We start from the raw sequence: 20,551 nt of genomic DNA on the forward strand, positions 1-20,551 counted from the left end.
TACCTCACGGGACTCATGTTGTACCTGTCCCTTTGAGTCTGGCTTACCTCACTTAACATAATTCCTTCTAGCTCTTCCCATGAAATAACGTGTTTCATGTGCTCATCCGTGCTTTTCGGTGCTGCATAGTACTCCATTGTGTGTATGTGCCAAAGTTTGCTAATCCACTCGTCTATCGATGGAAACTTAGGCTGTTTCCAAGTCTTTGCATTGTGAATTGCAATTGGAGCGCATATGACTGGTCGTGTTTTATTTGCTGCTTCCACCGGGTAGAGGGATGGCTGGGTCATAAGGTAGATCAATTTCCATTTTCTTTAAGTATCGCCAGATTGCTTTCCACAGTGGCTGTACAAATCTACATGACCACCAGCAGTGGAGGAGGGTTCCTACTTCACCACAGCCCCTCCAACACTTGTTCCTCTGAACAGATTCTTAATTTCAGCCAACTCTCAGCAGAGGGGCAACTAGCACAACACCCTCACCCCACACAAAGAGCATTGGAATGTTCCGTTTCGTTGATTTATATATCTCTCCATACATCTCTTCATCAATTCCTATAGTAGTCACAGTGTCTTCCACATCTCCCAGGGTCATGTTTAAATGCTGGTCATAGGCATGCAGTCTTCCTCGAAGCTCTCGGTCACTTCACATTTTCACATCAATGCGTTCATCCAGGATGAGCCTAATGCGATGCAGAGGCTGCTCTACTGTGTTGGTAGTTTATTGCTGGTCCACATCGTCTGCCATATGTCAAATTCTTGAGATAGGAACTCTTATCCACTGCTGGCGGACTTGTAAATACAGCCACTGTGGAAGGCGATGTGGTGATGCCTAAAATAGATGGCAATTGAACTACCATACGATCCAGCAATACCATTACTGAGCATGTACCCCAAAGAACTGAGAAATGGATCACACACAGACGTTTGCTCCCCCATGCGCATCGCAGCACAGTTCACAGTAACTAGACGCTGTAAACAGCCTACGTTCCCATCAAAAGAAAAGTGGATAAAAAAAGTTCTGCTCCATACACACAGTGGGACATTACGCAGCCATAACGAAACAACGATGAAACCATGAACACCTCGAGTTGTGGAGGGACCTGGAAGACTTTCTTCTGAGTGGTTAGTCAGGCACAAAAGGACAAACACTGTATGAGTCCACTGTGGCAGGAGCAAGCAGCCGAACGGGCACACAGGTAGGGCATCAAGTCTGCTGGCTGAGTGGCAGGCAGCCTGGTAAAGAGCTGCACCAGTGCCATTCTGTGATATGTTGCTTATGCTTTTTCATATTAGCGTGTATGTCAGAGGTGCGTCGCCATTGGGGGGGGGTCACCCTATTGAAACTATGTTGGTTCTCTATTTCTCGTTAAATGAAACTCAGGGATGTTGAACCTATCGGGAAAGCAAATATAACAAGGGTTTGGAGTGGGGGCTGGGGTGGGGGATATAAAGGGGTAAAGAAGATAAGAGGGAGTCCAGGAAAGAAAAGTATGTTTGGAGACTGATTATGGAAGCAATTGTACAATTCTTTTTGATGTGATTGAACTATGGAATAATATGACATATCTATTTTGGCAGTAGATCCTTCCCCCTATGATGCAGGCTGGATAAACTAGTTAAGGTTTATTGTGCCAATCTGGCTGATAAACATATGTGGGATTAGTTGAAGGGCGGAGTGATAAATGGCTCCATGAGCCTCGCCTTTCTGGTTCTCGGACCAGGGTGCAGCTGCCTTAGCCAGTTCCCTGCTTTAGCTGGCAAAGCTGACTTCCTGTGAGACATCCCTGAGGAGAAGCCACATGGGCTACCTGATGGAGACCTGGGTGCGGCAGCCATAGCGAGACCCCTGCCAGCGCTGAGATGCTTACACACTCACTGATTCGGTTTTCCACCTGCAGTCAGCATCATTGTGTGTGTTGAGACTGGACTTTGTTGCTTGGTGTCAGACATATGGGTTAATGTTGGACTTGTGGGCTTGGGCAGCACTGGGTTGGGATGCTTTCTTAATGTACACTTACCCTTTATATAAAACTCTCTCAGATAGATAGATAGATAGATAGATAGATAGATAGATAGATAGATAGATAGATAGATAGATAGATAAAGATATATAGAAATAGAGATAGATATATGAGTTTCTGTGAATTAGTTTCTCTAATTTACCAAGTAATTTACTAATACACTGGACTTGATCTGTTTTCCAAAAGTTTCTTTATTTTTGGTTGGTATTGATTTGTTTTTGTTTATTTATAGTAGTGCGTGTCTTAGAGGTATTATATCAATGGAGGTCATGCTCTTGAAGCTGTGTTATATGCTTATCTGTTATTCGGTATATGAAACCCAGGATTGATGAACCTATAGGGACAGTAAGTAGAATAAGGGGTTTGGGGGAGGAGAATACACTGGTGGTGATGGGGTAAAAGGGAAACAATGTCAAGGTGTCAATGTAGAAATAGAAAGTTTGGAAAACTGATTATGGTAGCCTTTGTACAATTCTATTTGAAGTGATTGAAATAAGGAATAACATGATATATATTAAATCCCAACTAATAATAATAATAAAATGTATTTATGGAAGGAATAAAATTTCTTTGCATAGTCTTTTAAACAACCTGGATAGAGAATATTCACTTTTCAAAGATCTCCCTATAAGGTAGTTCGTTTATTGTGACCCCAACCTGGCCAATAAACACATGTGGGGTTAATTGAAGGGCGGAGAGATAAATGGCTTGATGAGCCTTGCTTTTCTAGGTCTCGGGCCTCTTGCTTTCTGATGGTTGGACCAGGGTGCAGCTGCCTTAGCCAGTTCCCTGTTTTAGCTGGCAAGGCTCACTTCCTGCAAGACATCCTTGAGGAGAAGCCACATGGACCTACTTCGATGCAGCCCTGGGTGCTGGAGCAGCCATATGGAGACCCCTGCCAGCACTGAGATGCTTACACATTCACTGACTCAGCTCTCCTCCTGCAGTCAACATCATTGCATGTGTTTTGTGAGATGGAGGAGGACTTTGTTGATTGGTGTTGGACATATGGGTTACTGGGTTACTTGGGCAGCACTGGGTTGGGATATTTTCTTGATGCGCACTTAACCTTCATATAATACTCTCTCTTATACATAAGTTTCTGTGGATTTGTTTCTTTAAAGTACCTAGACTAATACACCCTATGAGGCAACATAGATGAAGATTTCAGTTGGATTCTTGATCTGGAAAGGTGAAGACACAGATAAGATAATTCTTGGCTGAAAGCAATGAATACAAAAAAGATGTTTATTTGTGTCTCAGTAGATCATAAGAAATTTTAGATAACATTTCAAAGAATGGAATTCCAGACCACAACATTGGACTCATGTGGAACCTGTCCACAGACCAAAAGGCAGTCATTGGAACAGAGAAAGTGGAAAGATAGATTTGGCATGGTACTGGTTGCTTTCATTTGCACTCAGTAATTAAAATGTAGCTAAAGATAAATTGTGGTCTATGGTTCCTCAACCCCTATCAACTCATAATCATTGTATTTCTCTAACCCAAAGAATTATAGTATCATCTGCCCCACCCCATCCCCCAAAAGAAAACAACTATCTGACCAGTTGTGTTAGTCTGGGGAGACTAGAAAAACAAATTCATAGACACTCATATGTGTATAAGAAAAAGCTTTACATAAAGAGTAATTGTACATTAACCTCCCTGGCGGTCTAATTATGTCAGTAATTTTGTACCCAAATTCTTCATTGTTTGTGAAGTGAAAAAATTTCATAATCAGTGAAAATCTGCGTTCTGACACGATAGTGCCAAAAAATGGAGTTGCAAGTAATTAATTGGTGGTCCAATACCATTTCCACAGGGGTTTCCCCACCACTCCCTGAAGTATTATGAGGCCCAGAAATTTCTAAATTGCCACAGTAAAATTTTGCTGAAAGTAATTAGAAAATGTTGTACTAGTATATAGACTTGGAATAGCTAGAAATTCTAACCCGATTCAGAAGACAATGTAGAACAAGGGACATCATTGCTGGTATCAGATGATTCTTGGCTGAAAGCATTGAACACAAGAAAGATGTTTATTGGTGTTTCAGTGGATCATAAGAAATTTGGGCTAACATTTCGAAGAATGGGAATTCCAGACCACTGCATTGGACTTACATGACCCTATACATAAACCAAGAGGCAGTCATTAGAACAGAACAAGGAGCAGTGAAGGGCTAAAACCATGCAAGGTATGTGTCAGAATTATATCATTTTATCACTTATACCATCTGTGTGCTTGACCAATAACCCAAGAAATTGGATTATATGAAGAATGTGGCATCTGGATTGGAGGAAGACTAACCAACAACCTGCAACATTTAAATGAGACAACCTTGCTTGCTGAAAACAAGGAGGACTTGAAACACTTCTTGAAGACCAACAACAAGAGCTGTTAGTCTGGATTACATCTCAACATAAAACAAATATCCTAAGCCAATGACCAACAATAAATAAAAAACTGAAGTTATCAAGGATTTTATTTTGCTTAAGATTTATAACGTTTTGCCCTTGGAAGCAATAGTCAAGAAGTCAAATGGCATATTTTATTAGGAAAATCTGCAAAAGATCTCCTTTTAAAGTGCTAAACAGCAAAGATGTCGCTAAGGACTAAGGTGTGCCTGCTGCAAGCCAAGGTTTTTTCAGTTGCTTCATTTGCTGAACACTGAATAAGGAATACTGAAGAACTGATGTATTTAATTATAGTGTTAGTAGGGAATATTAAATATAATAAGGATTACCAGAAGAATAAACACATTTCTCTTAGAAGAAAAACAGCCAGAATTCTCCTTAGATGCAAGGATGGTTCAACTTCATCGCACACATTTTGGATATGTCATCTGGAGAAACCAGTCCCTGCAGAAGAACGTGCTGCTTGGTCAAGTGGAGCATCAGTGGAAAAGAGGAAGGCCCTTAATGTGATGGATTGACAGCATGGCTGCAATAATGGCTCCAACATAGCAACAATCGTGTGGATGGCGCAGCACTGGGCAGTGTTTTATTCTGTTGTACACAGAGGTAGAAAAGAATTGACAACACCTAACAGCATCAATGTAAGCAACCTACAGCAGGAAGACAGCTAGAAGATAACTGCCATAGACCCTCTTGATTACAAGGCTGGTTGGGGGGACGGAGGAAAGGCAAACAGGAGCAACAGGCCATAGGATTTCTGAAATGTAACTGGACATGGTTGATTAGTCATCAAGGTTGGTAAATAATGCTCCTTGGACCTTGGCTATGCTCACTGGGCTCTTGATTCTGCGGGTTTTCAGCCAGCCTTCTGCCTGTCAACGTTTGAGGGACCAAACTCCTCTTTCCATTCTGTTCTTTCACTGTCCTTTCAAGTCTAGTTGCTGTTGCTCCTATCGATATATACATATATATATTTAAGTTTAGGGTGTCTTCTGTGAATCTTACTGCCATTAGACAATAGCCACTACCAAAAATCTTTAAGGAGTCCTTTTCTCCGATCTGGGCTTCTGCTGGGACAATTGAGATGAAACATCCATAGCATCTAAACTCCAATTGCATGGATGCTGTGCAGAGGCCTTAAGAAAATATTCTATAGTCATGCCCTTCTGTTCATATTTAGACGATGTTTTCCTGGCAACACCCAACATTTTATTTTTGCCTCGAAATTATTAAACTTTACCGTCTGTGATGACTAAGATTGTATGTCAAGGGGATTCTCCGGTTTGGAAGTTACAATATAGTCTTCCCCTGTAATAGCTGATATCATCATTTTCATTATGAAATGTCTCATGAACAGTCAATTCATAGAGAGGGACTTTCCTTGTGGGTATGGCCCACCCACACCCCATATTTGTCCCAGCAAGTTTATATGGGCATTCTGGCCAAACTCTAGCCTTTTGCTCACTTTGCACCCTGCACCTAGCTCTGAGCATGGGACTCTTCTTTCTCATCTTGAGCCAGCAGCCTGCTTTCTGACCCATAATCTTGGGTTTGTCAGGAGAAGCCTCCAACCTGATGTCTGACCCGTGGACTTGTCAAGCTTTTCCAATTTTAAGTAATTTCCTTGAGATAGATATGTACATGCAGGGCCTCTAAAAGGGTTGTAGAAAATGCCATTATCTTTTAATTTCATTTTAAATCCACATCTGCAACGATCTCAGCGACTTCTAAACAGTTTCTTCAAGGTTTTTAGGATTTTACTAATGCCATTTTCAAAATCCTTTCAACTTCCACCCATTGCTCCTTTCCAAACCCACTCTCACATTTCAGGCTTTTATTATGCTAGCACTCCGCTTCCACACACTCAGATCTGTGCTGCTCCTCTTCTCCTTTTATCATGTGTATGAATTATTTAGATATAAAGTCTATTTATATACCATGACATTCACCTTTTTAAAGTGTACAAGTCACCGGGTTTTAGTATACAGAAAGGTGGTACCATTGGTTGAGCCAACGGTACTGAAGGAAGCTCAGCTGCACTCAAAGCATTAGTCAAAGACAAGGCTCCAGGAATTGATGGAATAGCCATTGAAATGTGTTGAACAAGCTGATGAAGCACTGGCAGCACTCACTTGTCTGTGCCAGGAAATTTGGAAGAGAGCTACTGGACCAACGACTGGAGGAGATCCATATTTGAGCTTATTCCAAAGGAAGGTGACCCAATGGCATGCTCAAATGATAGGACATCATTAATATCACATGCAAGTAAAATTTTGCAGAAGATTATCCAACAACAGTTGGACCATAGCAAACTATGACTAAGCATAAAAAAGAATAGGGATTATAGAGTGCTCTTTGTCTTTATGGGGAAATGTACACAGACCTAGAGGCAGTTAGTTGAATAGAATAAGGGAAGGCTGTGTGGTTTTCAGTCAGAAGAGGCGAATCAGGGCTGTGCTCTTTCACTCGCTGTCTTTAATGTGCATACTGAGAAAATATTCTGAGAAACTGGGCCAGACAGAGGAGGAGGATCAGGATTGGAGGGAGGCCTAGTAACAACCATGGTAAGCAGATGATAGGACTTTGCTTGCTGGAGGTGAGGAGGCCTTGAAGAATTTGCTGATGAAGATCAAGGATTGTAGTCTCCAGGATGGATTACAACTCCATGTAGAGAAAAGAAAAATCCTCACAACTGGACCAATCGACAACATCTTCATGAGTGAAGGTGTCGAAGATGTCATTTTGTTTGGATCCACAAGCAGTGCCCGTGAAGCAGCAGTCATGAAATCAAAACATGTAAGACCTCTGTAACATGAACAAAAGTATGTCTAGGACGTACAGCCAGAACGCTTCTTAGAAGCGAGGTTGGCGGGACTGCCTTACATATTTTGGACACAATACGAGGAGAGAAACGGACATCATGCTTGGGAGAGGGTCAGCAAAATGGAAGGAGACACTAAACGAGACTGATTAACACGGCGGCAGCAGAGTTCAACCCTGACAATTCTGAGGATGACCCAAGACCAGGCAGCATTCTAATACATCGGCTATGAGTTGAAGCCCAGTCAACGGTACCTGACAACAATCCGAAGTCACAAAGACCCAAGGCTGTTCTCTCAGATTCATAGTTGTTCTTACATTTGGGTATGATCTATTTTGAGCTCTTCAATGGTGTGATGTAGGACCTTACCGTAGTCTCTGTCCTTTAATGGCTGCATCATAGTCCGTGCTATGGGATTATATTAATTTATTCGGCATTATTCCATTGTTTCAGTTTCTTGTTTTCTATTATATTAATTTATTCAGCATTATTCCATTGCTTCAGTTTCTTGTTTCCTATTACAAACAACGCTGCTTTATATTTAAACGTGTCCCTAATACTAGTGTTTTTCTTTCTATGGGATAAAATTTTAGGTGCGGGATTGCTGCTTAGAAAGGTAATTGACTTGTAATGTTATCAGTGATAGAGTTCTTTCCCCTAGTAACAGGAAAACATTCTTCCTCATTCCCATTCTTTAGGCAAGAATGTCTTTGATTTTTGTCATTTTGATGATTGTACGGTTATACAGTAAACCTATAAAGGTCAGAAACTTGTCAGAAAAACAAAACTGTGTGAACTATTTTTCCGTAAAATAAGCAATAGGAAAATGTTAAGATTGCACACTGTCAAAGGTGGGAAAACAAAGCAGTTCTGTCTCATTGCATGGCATTTTCTCTCTAGATGCAGATTACTGGGGTGCTGGGGAACAGAAAGAAGTGAGAGTAAGTGCTGTGACCCTAAAATTCCCTCTCGTTTGCTTTTCCTTGAAAATATTTTATATAATAAAGCTAAAAGTAATCAAACCATGTAGTAGTTGCCTATTGTCGCTGTAACAAATCTGGTTTAAACACAGTGTTTTATGGTTCTCCAGGCTCTATAAATGGGCTGGTTTCCTGGGGCAAAACCCCAGGTGGCACTGGGGTTGTATGCTTTCTGGAGGCTCCTTTGCCTTGTCCATATTCTAGAGCCTCGGTTCCTCAACTGACGGGGACTACCGCCCCTTCTCAGAAAGTTACTCAGCGCCTCTGGGAACTATTGCCCAGAATCCTGCCCCGCCCCTACCCCCACGTGATGGGATGGTCACTTTGGCAGACACTATCTAGAGGTTGCATTCATTGGCTCAAGGACCTACATCCCTTCAGCTTCTGCTTCCACCGTCACCTTTCCTCTTGATGCTGGCTCTTTTCGCTCTGTAAGTCACCCTGGAGCCTACCTTAAGTGACCCTTAAACTGCACTGTGATTTGTTATTGCAATACATCAGTGAAGCCTGTGAGAGCCAGGGCTCCACAGGATTGCTTTGTTTTTCCAGGCTTTAGCAAGCTTTGAGCCATTTCTATTGTTTGTTCAGTGGAAAATATTTTTGTGTTCCTACTATAACAGGTTTCCACCTTACACAAGTTCAGGCTTTGGCAGCTTTTATTGTACTTCCATGTATTGTGTTTTTATAGTTACAATATGTAATTAACAAACTAATGAATTCTCTCCGTTTTTAATCATTTAGGCCTAATTTGTAGCAATTTGGATAAGACTGGAAGTTACAAATCGATGGTTTCTATTCATGAGAAACAAATCAATCAGAATGTATTTTTTAAATGCATAACAGATTTATACAGTACGTCATAAATATATGGTATACTCAAACATACAAAAAATAGGGGAGAATTTTCCCATAATCAGAACTTTATTGAAAGGACTGACACCAAAATAGGAGTTCACTGCCCTGTGCTTTGTAAGTAGCTGCATTCTCTTGGCAGCTTCGCCAGCATTGCCGAGCTGAGCAGGCTTTCTGTGACACAACAGGAATTCAGGAAGTTGGTGGAGCTTTAGTGCTGCTTTCTTCTAAATGAACAGCCTGCAAAGCAATCGTGAGAGCACGTTAAACACATCTATCGGTAGCAGCATTTCAGTGACAGAAAGTGCATTTTAGTTCAAAAATCTACAGCTTAAGGAATATTAAATGAACATTTATAGTTATTCACCTCTTTTTAAGATCATTTTATTGGAGGCTCTTACAACAATCTATACGTCAATTTTACCAAGCATATTTGTACATATGTTGCCATCATTATTTTCTAAACATTTATTTTCTATTTGAGTCCTTGCTATCAGCTTTTTTCCCTCCCCGCCCCCTGCCCTTATGACCCCTTGATAATATCTTACATCAACCACTGTCTCCTTTCCTACATGGTTTCTGTTGTTCATTCCCCTCAGGGTGTGTGTGTGGTGGGTGGGGGCAGTAATGTTTCAATCATTGCGATTAGTTTCCCCCTTCCTCCCCTCCTGGCATCGCTACTCCCATTTGTCCCTGAGGGGTTTTTCTGGCCTGGATTCCGTGTGTTGTGTATCAATGTACATGCTCCGGTCTAACCTGAAGTGAAAGGCAGGATTGGGATTAATCGATTTTTGTATTTATCACTCATAAAAATCAAAGCTGTGGATGCATGTATTTGTTATGTTGCTCAGCTGGCAATGGTGCAAACTTTCTTGTACCTTCTGTAAGCCGGGCTTTTCCTCCTGTAGGTTGGCACAGCACTGTTGAACAACCTACACAGAGAACCACTGTCTGGGCATGGCTGAAAACCGTGGTAATCTTGTAACAACCTTAAAACAAACAAGCAAAAGGCAAAGAGAAAGCAAAAGAAGACTCAGTGTTAAATATATTTCTAATAATGACTTTAGTACTAACAGCAAGACACAAATGTAGCTAACTGCGAATGCAACCACATTTTTTAATTTTAAAAAGTTTTGAAAACATACTGAATGCATCCAAAATATTACTTCAACATATAATCAACATTTTCTTTTCCATCCTACAGTTTCAAACTCTGGTATGTATTTTATGCTTAAAGTTTTAATAAGTCAAATATCATCTCCTTTGGATTCCCACCTTTATCTCTCAAAACTTTTCTACAAAGGATTGAATACAATTATTTTGAAATGCGCCCCTTATAACTTTTCCAGTTTGGTAATCCCATTTCTCCTCAACAGGGGGTCCTGGACCCACACTAACATTCCTATAGACATTTTCCTTAGTAAAAGAATTAAGATTTAAATTTTTACCTGGACATTTTACATCCATAAAGTAAGAATTTGGGCTCTGAACTAGTCGCTTCTTTTTATGCTTTTTCTTTTCCTCCTCCAAGGATGGATGTAGTAAATCTCTTGCCAACTGAATTTAAAAATATATATATATTATGACATGCAAATATTATAATCGTCCTGTTCAGCAGAGACAAGGGCACTTCAGTTGCTAACGTTATTCTTTAAAGCCTGTTTGCTTTCATCAAAACGTTCGTATTTGTAAGTTTGCCCTTTCCACGTCCTTATGGAAAGCTGCCCTCTGATACGATGACGTGGTGGTGAAGAGCGTCGCTGTCCACGCGAAGGTCCACGGCCCTGCCAACGCAGCAGCTGCTCCCTGGAGCAAAGGTGTGGCAGCGCGCTTCCCTGAAGATTCCAGCCTCGGGAACCCACGGGGGGCAGTGCTACTGGATCCTATAGGATCGCTAGCAGTCCCAGTCGACTTGGCAGTGAGTTTGGCTTTTGCAGATGTCCCCTATAGAAGAGGTGTTGTGACGAACATAGTGCCCATCTCCTCAACTCGATTTCCCCACTTACGAAAACAAACACCCTGGGGTGCTAAGTGATGCCGGCTGGCTGGGGGAGAAGAGGGCGAGGCCAAGGAGCGAAGCACTCTCAAGGGCGCTCTCTGGCCCAGGGGTCCACGTCTGAGCTGCAGGATCTGCGTGGCCGCCGTTTACGGAGAACCGGGCACGAACTCGCCTCCCAGAAAAGGCTCTGGGGGAGCAGTGGTCCCACACTTGCGGGCGCCCCCCGAGCACCGAGGCGGCGGGATCAGCTGCTGGGGGCACGGCGTGCCCCTCGCCGCCGGGCCCACCTGCCTGGCGCCCAGCACGGGCGCTGCCCGGGCAAGTCTCCCCAAGTCCGCCCCGCGCGACCGGGCGGCCCCGCCGCGGACGACAGCGAGCCCGCGGGCTCGGCCCCGTGCCGAGAGCCTCCCTCCCCCCGCGCCAGCCCGGGAAGCCCGAACCCCAAACCAAACCAAAGCCCAGAGTGCGCAACTCCACGCACAGGCATGTCGCTCCTCTCGCCAGCCTCGCGGCGTCCACACCTGCAGCGACGGCGCCAGCCAACTGCGGGCGCACGAGCGCCGGGCACCCACTTCCGGGATAGAGGAGGCCGCGGGAGCGGCGGCTGGGCGGCGCGTCCGCTCTGGGCGCTCCTCTCGGTGGTGGAGGTATGCGTCCGGCCGAGCCTCCGCTGGAGGCGCCGCGCTCTGGGGTGGAGGGCGTCGGGAAGGAGTCCCCAAGCTCAGGGCATCCAAGCCTGTCAGCCCCCAGTGCGCTCCCGGGGGGGGGGCACCGCAAGTATCTTACTATTCTCGGTTCTTTGGTGCATTACAACCCGTGAGCGTCTAGTCTACTTGTGCATCCAGTATCCATGGTGCAAATTTCATACGTTCTCTGTGGAATATGTGCCTGTGGGACATCTACGTGGCCTCCTGCTGTTGGACTCCCTCGCGAGGATGGTTGGTCTTTGTCATAAGACAATCAAGGGGTGGCTATAACATATCTATATCTATATATCTGTAGATATCTATATATAGATGTATCAATATGTATATATAGTTGTATCAATATATATAGATATATAAAGGGGGCAGGGAGGGGCCTACCAGAGAATTAAGCACTAGCGAGTTACAAAGTTCTTGCAGGTTTGCTAATAAATGCTTAAGGCATACAACTCTTCTCTAAGCCTCAACCCAAAGGCACTCTGCTGCACTTCTGAGTGTCAGCAAGTCCAACTATTCCAATTAAATGCCCAGAGGCACGCCACTTCGCAAGCCAGCCCTGCACAGCAACTTTTGTCATCTGGTAGGCCCCTTCCTGTATAACTATATATATAACTCTCTATATATAATTCTCTCTCTCTCTCTCTCTCTCTCTCTCTCTCTCTCTCTCTCTCTCTCTCTCTCTCTCTCTAACTCGCTAGTGCTTAATTCTCGGTAGGCCCCTTCCTGCCTCATGCCCCGAGTGTACTGTTGCCTTGGGCCTGAAAATGCAATGAGTGTCTTGGAGAGCCTACAAAAATATTTTGACGAGGACAAGCTTGCGGGATGGGTGAGAGAGGGAGTTTGACTGAAAGCTGAAAAACCAGAGATGCTGGACCCGAAGCCTGCTCTGCATAGAAGTCCTTAACTACTTTTTATTTCTGTTCACCGAAACAAAACCTGTATGATGCACCTTGTGAAAAAGGTAGACAAACAGAAGAAAACTGCCACAGGCTTTATACTCCTATAAAGAGTTACAGTGTCCGAAACCCACAGGGGCTGTTCTATCCTGTCCCATGGGGTTGCTATGAGTTGGCATCTGGATGGCAGTAAATTGAATTGAAGTTGCAGAGGTAAACATTTTTTTAAACGTTTTATTAGGGACTCATACAACTCTTATCACAATCCATACATCCATCAATTGTGTAAAGCACATCTGTACATTCTTTGCCCTCATCATTTTCAAAGCATTTGCTCTCCACTTAAGCCCCTTGCATCAGGTCCTCTTTTTTTTCCCCTCCCTCCCCGTTCCCCACTCCCTCATGTGCCCTTGGTAATTTATACATCGTTATTTTGTCATATCTTGCCCTATCCGGAGTCTCCCTTCCCCCCTTCTCTGCTGTCCCTCTCCCAGGGAAGAGGTCACATGTAGATCCTTGTAATCAGTTCCCCCTTTCCAACCCACTCACCCTCCACTCTCCCAGCATCGTGCCTCACACCCTTGGTCCTGAAGGTATCATCCACCCTGGATTCCCTGTACCTCCAGCCCTCATATGTACCAGTGTACAGCCTCTGTCCTATCCAGGCCTGCAAGGTAGAATTCGGATCATGGTAGTTGGGGGGAGGAAGCATCCAGGATCTGGGGGAAAGCTGTGTTCTTCATCGGTACTACCTCGCACCCTAATTAACCCATCTCCTCTCCTAAACGCCTCTATGAGGGGATCTCCATTGGCCGACACTTGGGCCTTGGGTCTCCACTCTGCACTTCCCCCTTCATTTAATATGGTATATATATACATATACATATACACATATATACACATACATACACACACTTATATCGTTGTTGTTGTTTTTTTTCATGATGCCTTATACCTGGTCCCTTGGCACCTCGTGATCGCACTGGCCGGTGTGCTTCTTCCATGTGGGCTTTTTTGCTTCTGAGCTAGATGGCCGCTTGTTCACCTTCAAGCTTTTAAGACCCCAGACACTATCTCTTTTGATAGCCAGGCACCATCAGCTTTCTTCACCACATTTGCTTATGCATCCATTTGTCTTCAGCGATCCTATCATGGAGGTGTGCAGTCAATGATATGATTTTTTGTTCTTTGATGCCTGGTAACTGATCCCTTTGGGACCCCTCGATCACACAGGCTGGTGTGTTCTTCCATGTGGACTTTGTTGCTTCTGAGCTAGATGGCCGCTTGGTTATCTTCAAGCCTTTATATATGTGGATTTAGAAATAGATCTATGTGCATATATGTATACATTTAGTATTAAGGTAGCAGATAGACATTGGGCTTCCACTCAAGTACTCCCTCAATGCAAGAACACTTTGTTCTATTAAACTGGCATTCCATGATGCTCACCTTCCTGACACAACCGCTGAAGACAAAGCGGGTGCATAAGCAAATGTAAAGAAAGCTGATGGGCCCGGCTATCAAAAGATATAGCATCTGGGGTCTTAAAGGCTTAAAGGTAAACAAGCGACCATCTAACTCAGAAGCAACAAAGCCCACATGGAACAAGCACAACAGCCTGTGTGATCACGAGGTGCCAAAGGGATCAGTTATCAGGCATCAAAGAACAAAAACTCGTATAATTGTGTGCTCACCTCCCTGATATGATTGCTGAAGACAAATGAGTGCATAAGCAAATGTAGTGAAGAAAGCTGATGGTGCCCGGCTATCCAAAGATATAGCATCTGGGGTCTTAAAGGCTTGAAGGTAAACAAGTGGCCATCTAGCTCAGAAGCAACAAAGCCCACATGGAAGAAGCTCACCAGCCTGTGTGATCACGAGGTGTCGAAGGAATGAGGTATCAGGCATCATCAGAACAAAAAAAATTCATATCATTGTGAATGTGGAGAAGTGTGGAGTGGAGACCCAAAGTCCATCTGTAGGCAATTGGACATCCACTTATGAAAGGGTTGTTGGGAGGAGACAAGCTAGTCAGGATGCAATGTAGCAATGATGAAACATACAACTTCCCTCTAGTTCTTAAATGCTTCCTCCCCCCCAGCCTCCACTATCATGATCCCATTTCTACCGTACAAATCTGGCTATACCAGAGGATAGACACTGGTACAGATAGGAACTGGAAACACAGGGAATCCAGGGCGGATGATCCCTTCCGGACCAGTGATGAGGGTGGTGATACCCAGAGGGTGGAAGGAGGGTGGGGTAGAGAGGGGGAACCGATTATAAGGATCAACATATAACCTCCTCCCTGGAGGACAGACAACAGAAAAGTAGGTGAGGGGAGATGTCAGACAGTGTAAGATATGATAGAATAATAATTTATAAATTATCAAGTGTTCATGAGGGAGTGGGGAGGGATGAGGGAGGGGAAAATGAGGAGCTGATGCCAGGGGCTTAAGTGGAGAGCAAATGTTTTGAGAATGACGAGGGCAATGAATGTACAAATGTGCTTTACACAATTGATGTATGTATGGATTGTGATGAGCTGTATGAGCCCCCAATAAAATTATTTTTTAAAAAACATGCACAATGCAGGAAGAACTTCAGGCTACCCTGGCTTAAAGAAAGAGGCGTTGGGGAAAATAAATCATCAATTAACATTTAGCACCCACCCCTCCTGCCTTAATGATCAGACATCTGGTCTTCTGGCCATCTTCCTGTTTCTGCGTCCTGTGAATCCCCCTCCTCCCCCCACCTCCCCAGGCCCATGCTAGCTGCCTGCGCCTTCAGGGAAGGAAGTGAAGTACTTCAAGGCAGGTACTCTCTCGAATGGCATGGTCTTTCCATATCTCATAGTAGAAATGCTTTATGAAGTTGCTGAGCTCACCACAGTCCAGGCAAGTACAATCGCCCTCCTTTCCAAAGTCTTGCAGCACTGACTGCTGGCATTGATCGCGTCTCAATAGCCACTGCTGTCTGGCATGGGTGTTTTAGCAATTTCACCTCAGCTATACAGGCTGAGCCATTAGGAGATGTCTGAAGGAAAAAGAAATGTGGCTCAGAAGACAGTTGAGAGTAAGACTCATCTTCCCCAAATATGTCCCCCGCAGTAGTCTTCTCATATTAAACTACTTAACTAAATTAAAGGACTCAACTAAATTAAAGTGGTCTTCCAAGTTGCCCTTACATGAAAGTTAAACACCATTGGCTCCAGGTATATTTCAAAGCACATTTCTCAACAGTCACATACTCAGTGCCAACTCTGTTGTGATTGGGTGGCATCAACACTGAAGCAGTGGGACACCAGTAGAACTTTGGCTGGTTTTAAGGTATTAAGGTGATGTCACTTTATCAGTTATTGGAAGCACACTGTGGTAGCCACCTGATCTGGAGTCAATGTAAGGATTAAGAGTGTAGGGGTGGAGTCCAGGCTGTCAATCTGGAGGTAGCCAATGAGACTTCTGTGTGGGCGTGGCCTTCTCCTGAGAATTCTGGGAAATCTGGGACTTCCTTCTTGGAGGTGAAGACACCTCTCTCTCGTGCTCTCTGCTACTTCCTGGGAGACATTGCAGAAGACAAGCCACTTGGACGCAACCAGACCTCAGAAGCCAGAGAAGCCACAGAGAGACCCCTGCCAGCACTGAGATATTTCCAATGACACTGGACCCAAAGATTTTCTACCCACTGGCCCGTGGTCTTCTGTATTCGGTGTCATTGCATGTGTTTCATGAGTCTGAAGAGGACCTTATAGATTGATATCGGACATATGGGCTAATATCAGACTTATGGACTTGATTTGGACTGGGCTGGGATGTTTTCTTAATGTTCAATTGCTCTTGTATATAAATCTCTTTCTTATACACATATGTGAGTCCATGGATTTGCTTCTCGAGTCTACCCAGACTAACACACACACTCTCTCTCTGTCTCTCTGTCTCTCTCTCTTTCTCTCAATCCTGATCGGGAAATGCCAAATCTTATTTTAGGAACTCCCCACAATCATCAGCATAATTAATAAAATACCCATACGGACACATTTGGGTGTCCATTTCTCTATCCTACGATTTAATGATGGAGCAGGAATGAAAATTAGGAGAAAGAATGGGCAACTAAACAAAAAAGTCCGCCTCCCTGCCCTCCAGTCGATGCCGATGCATCACAGCCCTACAGGACAGGGTAGGCCTGTCCCTCTGAGTGTCTGAGACTGGAACTGTTTACAGCAGTAGACAGTCCTGTCTTTCCCCCTGGCGGCCGCAGACTGTTCAGAATCTTGCAAATCACAACCCAGTGCATAACCATGACGCCCCTAGACTAATCCAAAGCTGGAGGACTGGCCTTGAGGAGGTGACTGGCTCATCATTTCTTTTCCTGGTCCTAACATATCACACAGTAAGAACTTTCTAAGAAACTGCTTTCTGACCTGCTAATACGGTAGTCGAACATTAGATTTAGAATTTTCAGAAAGGACAATACATTCCATTTTTTAATTAAGTCATCTGATTATTCATTCATTCATTTATGTGACGGGTATGTTATTGGTTGTTTTGAGGATCAGGACAGAGAAATTATAAACAATTTGTACATAATTATTTTTTGTTGTTGTTCGGGGTCATACTGGCTACGTTTCTGATGTTTGGGGTTGGAAGGGGATGCGAGGGCAGGCAGTGTGTCCACTCTGCTGCCATGGGCTGAGGATGTCCTCCGTAACTGATTTAGCTCAGCATCCGTAGTCAAGGGAAGACAAGAGCTCTGCTCTGGCTCTCTAGCCTGCTTGTGGCTCTCTCTCACTTCCATTTTTAAACATGCTTTAATTGTTCTTAACGTGTGTTCTAATGTTTGCTCTTAACTTAAATTCGCTGATTGAGGTTCCAGTCTCGGGGAGGAATATAGACAATGCATGCCACTCATTTTCCAGGCAACCACCCCAGAGCTGGCTCAGGAGAGCGGTCCTTCTCTCCGTGGGCTTTCCTTCTCCACTGGCTCCTGCAAGTCGGGTTTGCAGTTTCTTGTCACTCTTTTCACATTTCTTTGGACAGGCTCCAATTCGCCCATTTCCCTCTGAAAGTATGCCCAATGACTCAACGCTCTGCCAGCTCAGAAGAGCAGAGGGGCATGCCTTTCCTCTGTGGATCAGCCGAGCCCAATATGGCAGGAAGCTGAGAAATGCTTTGTGACTTACATGCACTTGTAACAGACTGTGATGGTAAGATTTTAGGTCGACCCGATGGTACCTGTGTGGAGATAGGGGTAGGGTCCAACCTGTCAATCAGGTCACAGCTGATCATGCCTCGTTGTGGGGTTGACATTTAAGGAGGGATGTCCTCCTTCCTGCTTGACTGAGTCCTCTGTCTCACCGCTGGGCCAGTGGCCGATGAGGATGCCAAGACTGGGGACTTCCAGTGTCCTCAAATCCACATGACTCTGCACCCACTGGCCTGTGATCTCCCAGTTGCCAATTCATCTTCATCCTTTACCCCTGGCAGTTGCATGCGTCTGAGAGTCTCTGGACCCATGGACATGCGTTGGATGGGACTGGGATGCTAAGATTCTGTATTGATATAAGATTCTGTATTGATAAAGAATTCTTTTAAAAAATAGTTTTACTGGCACATAACTCACATATAATACAAATGAATAATTCAGTCCTATTAAGAAGAGTTGTGTAATCATCACCACATTCCATTTCAAAACATTTTCTTCTCATATTCATTGTTAGCTACTCATCTCCCCCCAACCTCCCCTGCCATGTCCTTAGGTAATTATTAATCCAGTTAGTGACTCTATATAGATTTACCTATCCTGAATCTCATATACAAAGAGTCATACAAAACACAAACAAGAAACAAATAAAATATAACAAACAAAAACAGCAACCATGACTAAACAAAACAGAAAAACCCTAAATGAAAAGAAAGCAGAAAATATTAAAAACTGAAAGAAGTTTAAAATTAATCAAAAGGGAGATCAAATGAGAAGGTGTTACATTTTGATCTAACTGCACATCCCACAATCAATTCTACCCTGCTCTGTCTGACAGCAAGGCTGTTCCTATCCCTGGACTGTGGTCAGGGAGGATTCGATAAGCCTTAATCCATGTGGGGACCCTGCAAACGGATTTCACTGTCATCCACTGTCTTCTGCAAACCAAGTGTTCAGAATTTAAGCTCTGCTATCGCCCCCTCTTTGAATTTGGATCATGCAGATGTGCTTCTTCTATGTGGACGTAGTTGCTGCCTCACTTGATGGTGGCCGGCTATCAGAGAGAATAGCACGTGGGGTCTTAACGACCTGTGTTACAACAAGCAGCCACCTATCTGGTTTCTTCCCAACACTCTGGTTCAGCACCTTCTTCTTCTTTTTTTAAAATCATTTTATTGGGGTCTCACACAACTCTTATCACAATCCATACATACATCAATTGTGTAAAGCACATTTGTACATTCGTTGCCCTCATCATTCTCAAAACATTTGCTCTCCACTTAAACCCTTGGCATCAGCTCTTCATTTCCCCTCTCTCTCCCCAATCCCTCATGAACCCTTGATAATTTATAAATTACTATGTTGTCATATCTTACACTGTCCAACATCTCCCTTCACCTACTTTTCTGTTGTCCATCCCCTAAGGAGGAGGTTATATGTAGATCCCTGTAATCAGTTCCCCCTTTCTACCCCACCCTTCCTCCACCCTCCAGGTATTGCCACTCTCATCACTGTCCTGAAGGGATCATCCATCCTGGATTCCCTGTGTTTCCAGTCCTATCTATACCGGTGTCTATCCTCTGGTCTAGCCAGATTTGTAAGGTAGAATTGGGATCATGATAGTGTGTGTATGTGCGTGTGTGTGTGCGGGGAGGATGAAGCATTTAAGAACTAGATGAAAAAAGAGAGAAAAAAAAAGAACTAGATGAAAGTTGTATGTTTCATAGTTGCTACACTGCACCCTGGCTGGCTAGTCTCCTCCCCTGACCCTTCCATAAGGGGATGTCCAGTTGCCTGCAGATGGACTTTGGGTCCCCAGTACACACTCCCCTCATTCACAATGACATGATTTTTTTTTGTTCTTTGATGCCTGATTCCTGATCCCTTCAACACCTTGTGATTGCACAGGCTGGTGTGCTTCTTCCACGTGGACTTTGTTGCTTCTGAGCTAGATGGCCACTTATTTACCTTTAAGTCTTTAAGATCCTAAACGCTATATCTTTGGATAGCCGGGCACCATCAGCTTTCTTCACCACATTTGCTTATGCACCCATTTACCTTCAGCAATCATGTCGGGAAGGTGAAAATCATGGAATGCCAGTTTAATAGAACAGTGTTCTTGCATTGAGAGAGTACTTGAGTGGAGGCCTAATGTCCATCTGTGACCTTAATACTAAACCTATAACTATATGCACATAGATCTAGTTTCCCATCCTCATATAAAATATATTTACATATGTACATGCTTTTATTTAGACCTCTATAAATGTCTTTTCTCCTCCCAGCTCTTTCCTCTATTTTCTTTTACTTTCCTCTTGTCCCACTATAATGCTCAGCCTTCATTTGGGTTACAGTAATTCCTCTTGGTTACATTACCCTTAATCAAGCCCTACCGTGTCTCCTACACTCTCCTCACCACTGATTTGGATCACCTGTTGCTCCCTTGTCCCTAGATTTATCAATACCACTACCTTTTCCTCCCCCTCCCCCTCTCCCATGTCCCCCCGGGACTATCGGTCCTGTTGTTTTCTCCTCAAGATTGTTCATCCAGCCTATATTATTTAGACAGACCTGCAAAGATAACATGCACAAAAACAAGACAGAGCAAAGCCAAGCAACAAAAGAAAATTAAATAACAACAAAACAAAAAGCCAATGACAAA

At 43.7% G+C, this 20,551-nt stretch overlaps 1 long non-coding RNA gene and 1 pseudogene across 1 annotated transcript; both read right to left on the reverse strand.

Moving 5' to 3' along the window:
* Nucleotides 1–438: 438 nt before the first annotated feature.
* On the reverse strand, nt 439–747 carry LOC142426830 (U6 snRNA-associated Sm-like protein LSm3 pseudogene; annotated as a pseudogene).
* Nucleotides 748–9,141: 8,394 nt separating this feature from the next.
* Nucleotides 9,142–11,721, reverse strand: LOC142426009 (uncharacterized). The gene is made up of 4 exons (XR_012779715.1): nt 11,572–11,721; nt 10,540–10,648; nt 9,970–10,080; nt 9,142–9,331 (listed from the first exon to the last, which is right to left on the reverse strand). It is a non-coding gene; the product is annotated as an uncharacterized LOC142426009 (long non-coding RNA).
* Nucleotides 11,722–20,551: the final 8,830 nt, after the last annotated feature.

Source organism: Tenrec ecaudatus, chromosome 14, assembly GCF_050624435.1.
Source record: "Tenrec ecaudatus isolate mTenEca1 chromosome 14, mTenEca1.hap1, whole genome shotgun sequence".
NCBI classification, from domain to species: Eukaryota; Metazoa; Chordata; class Mammalia; order Afrosoricida; family Tenrecidae; genus Tenrec; species Tenrec ecaudatus.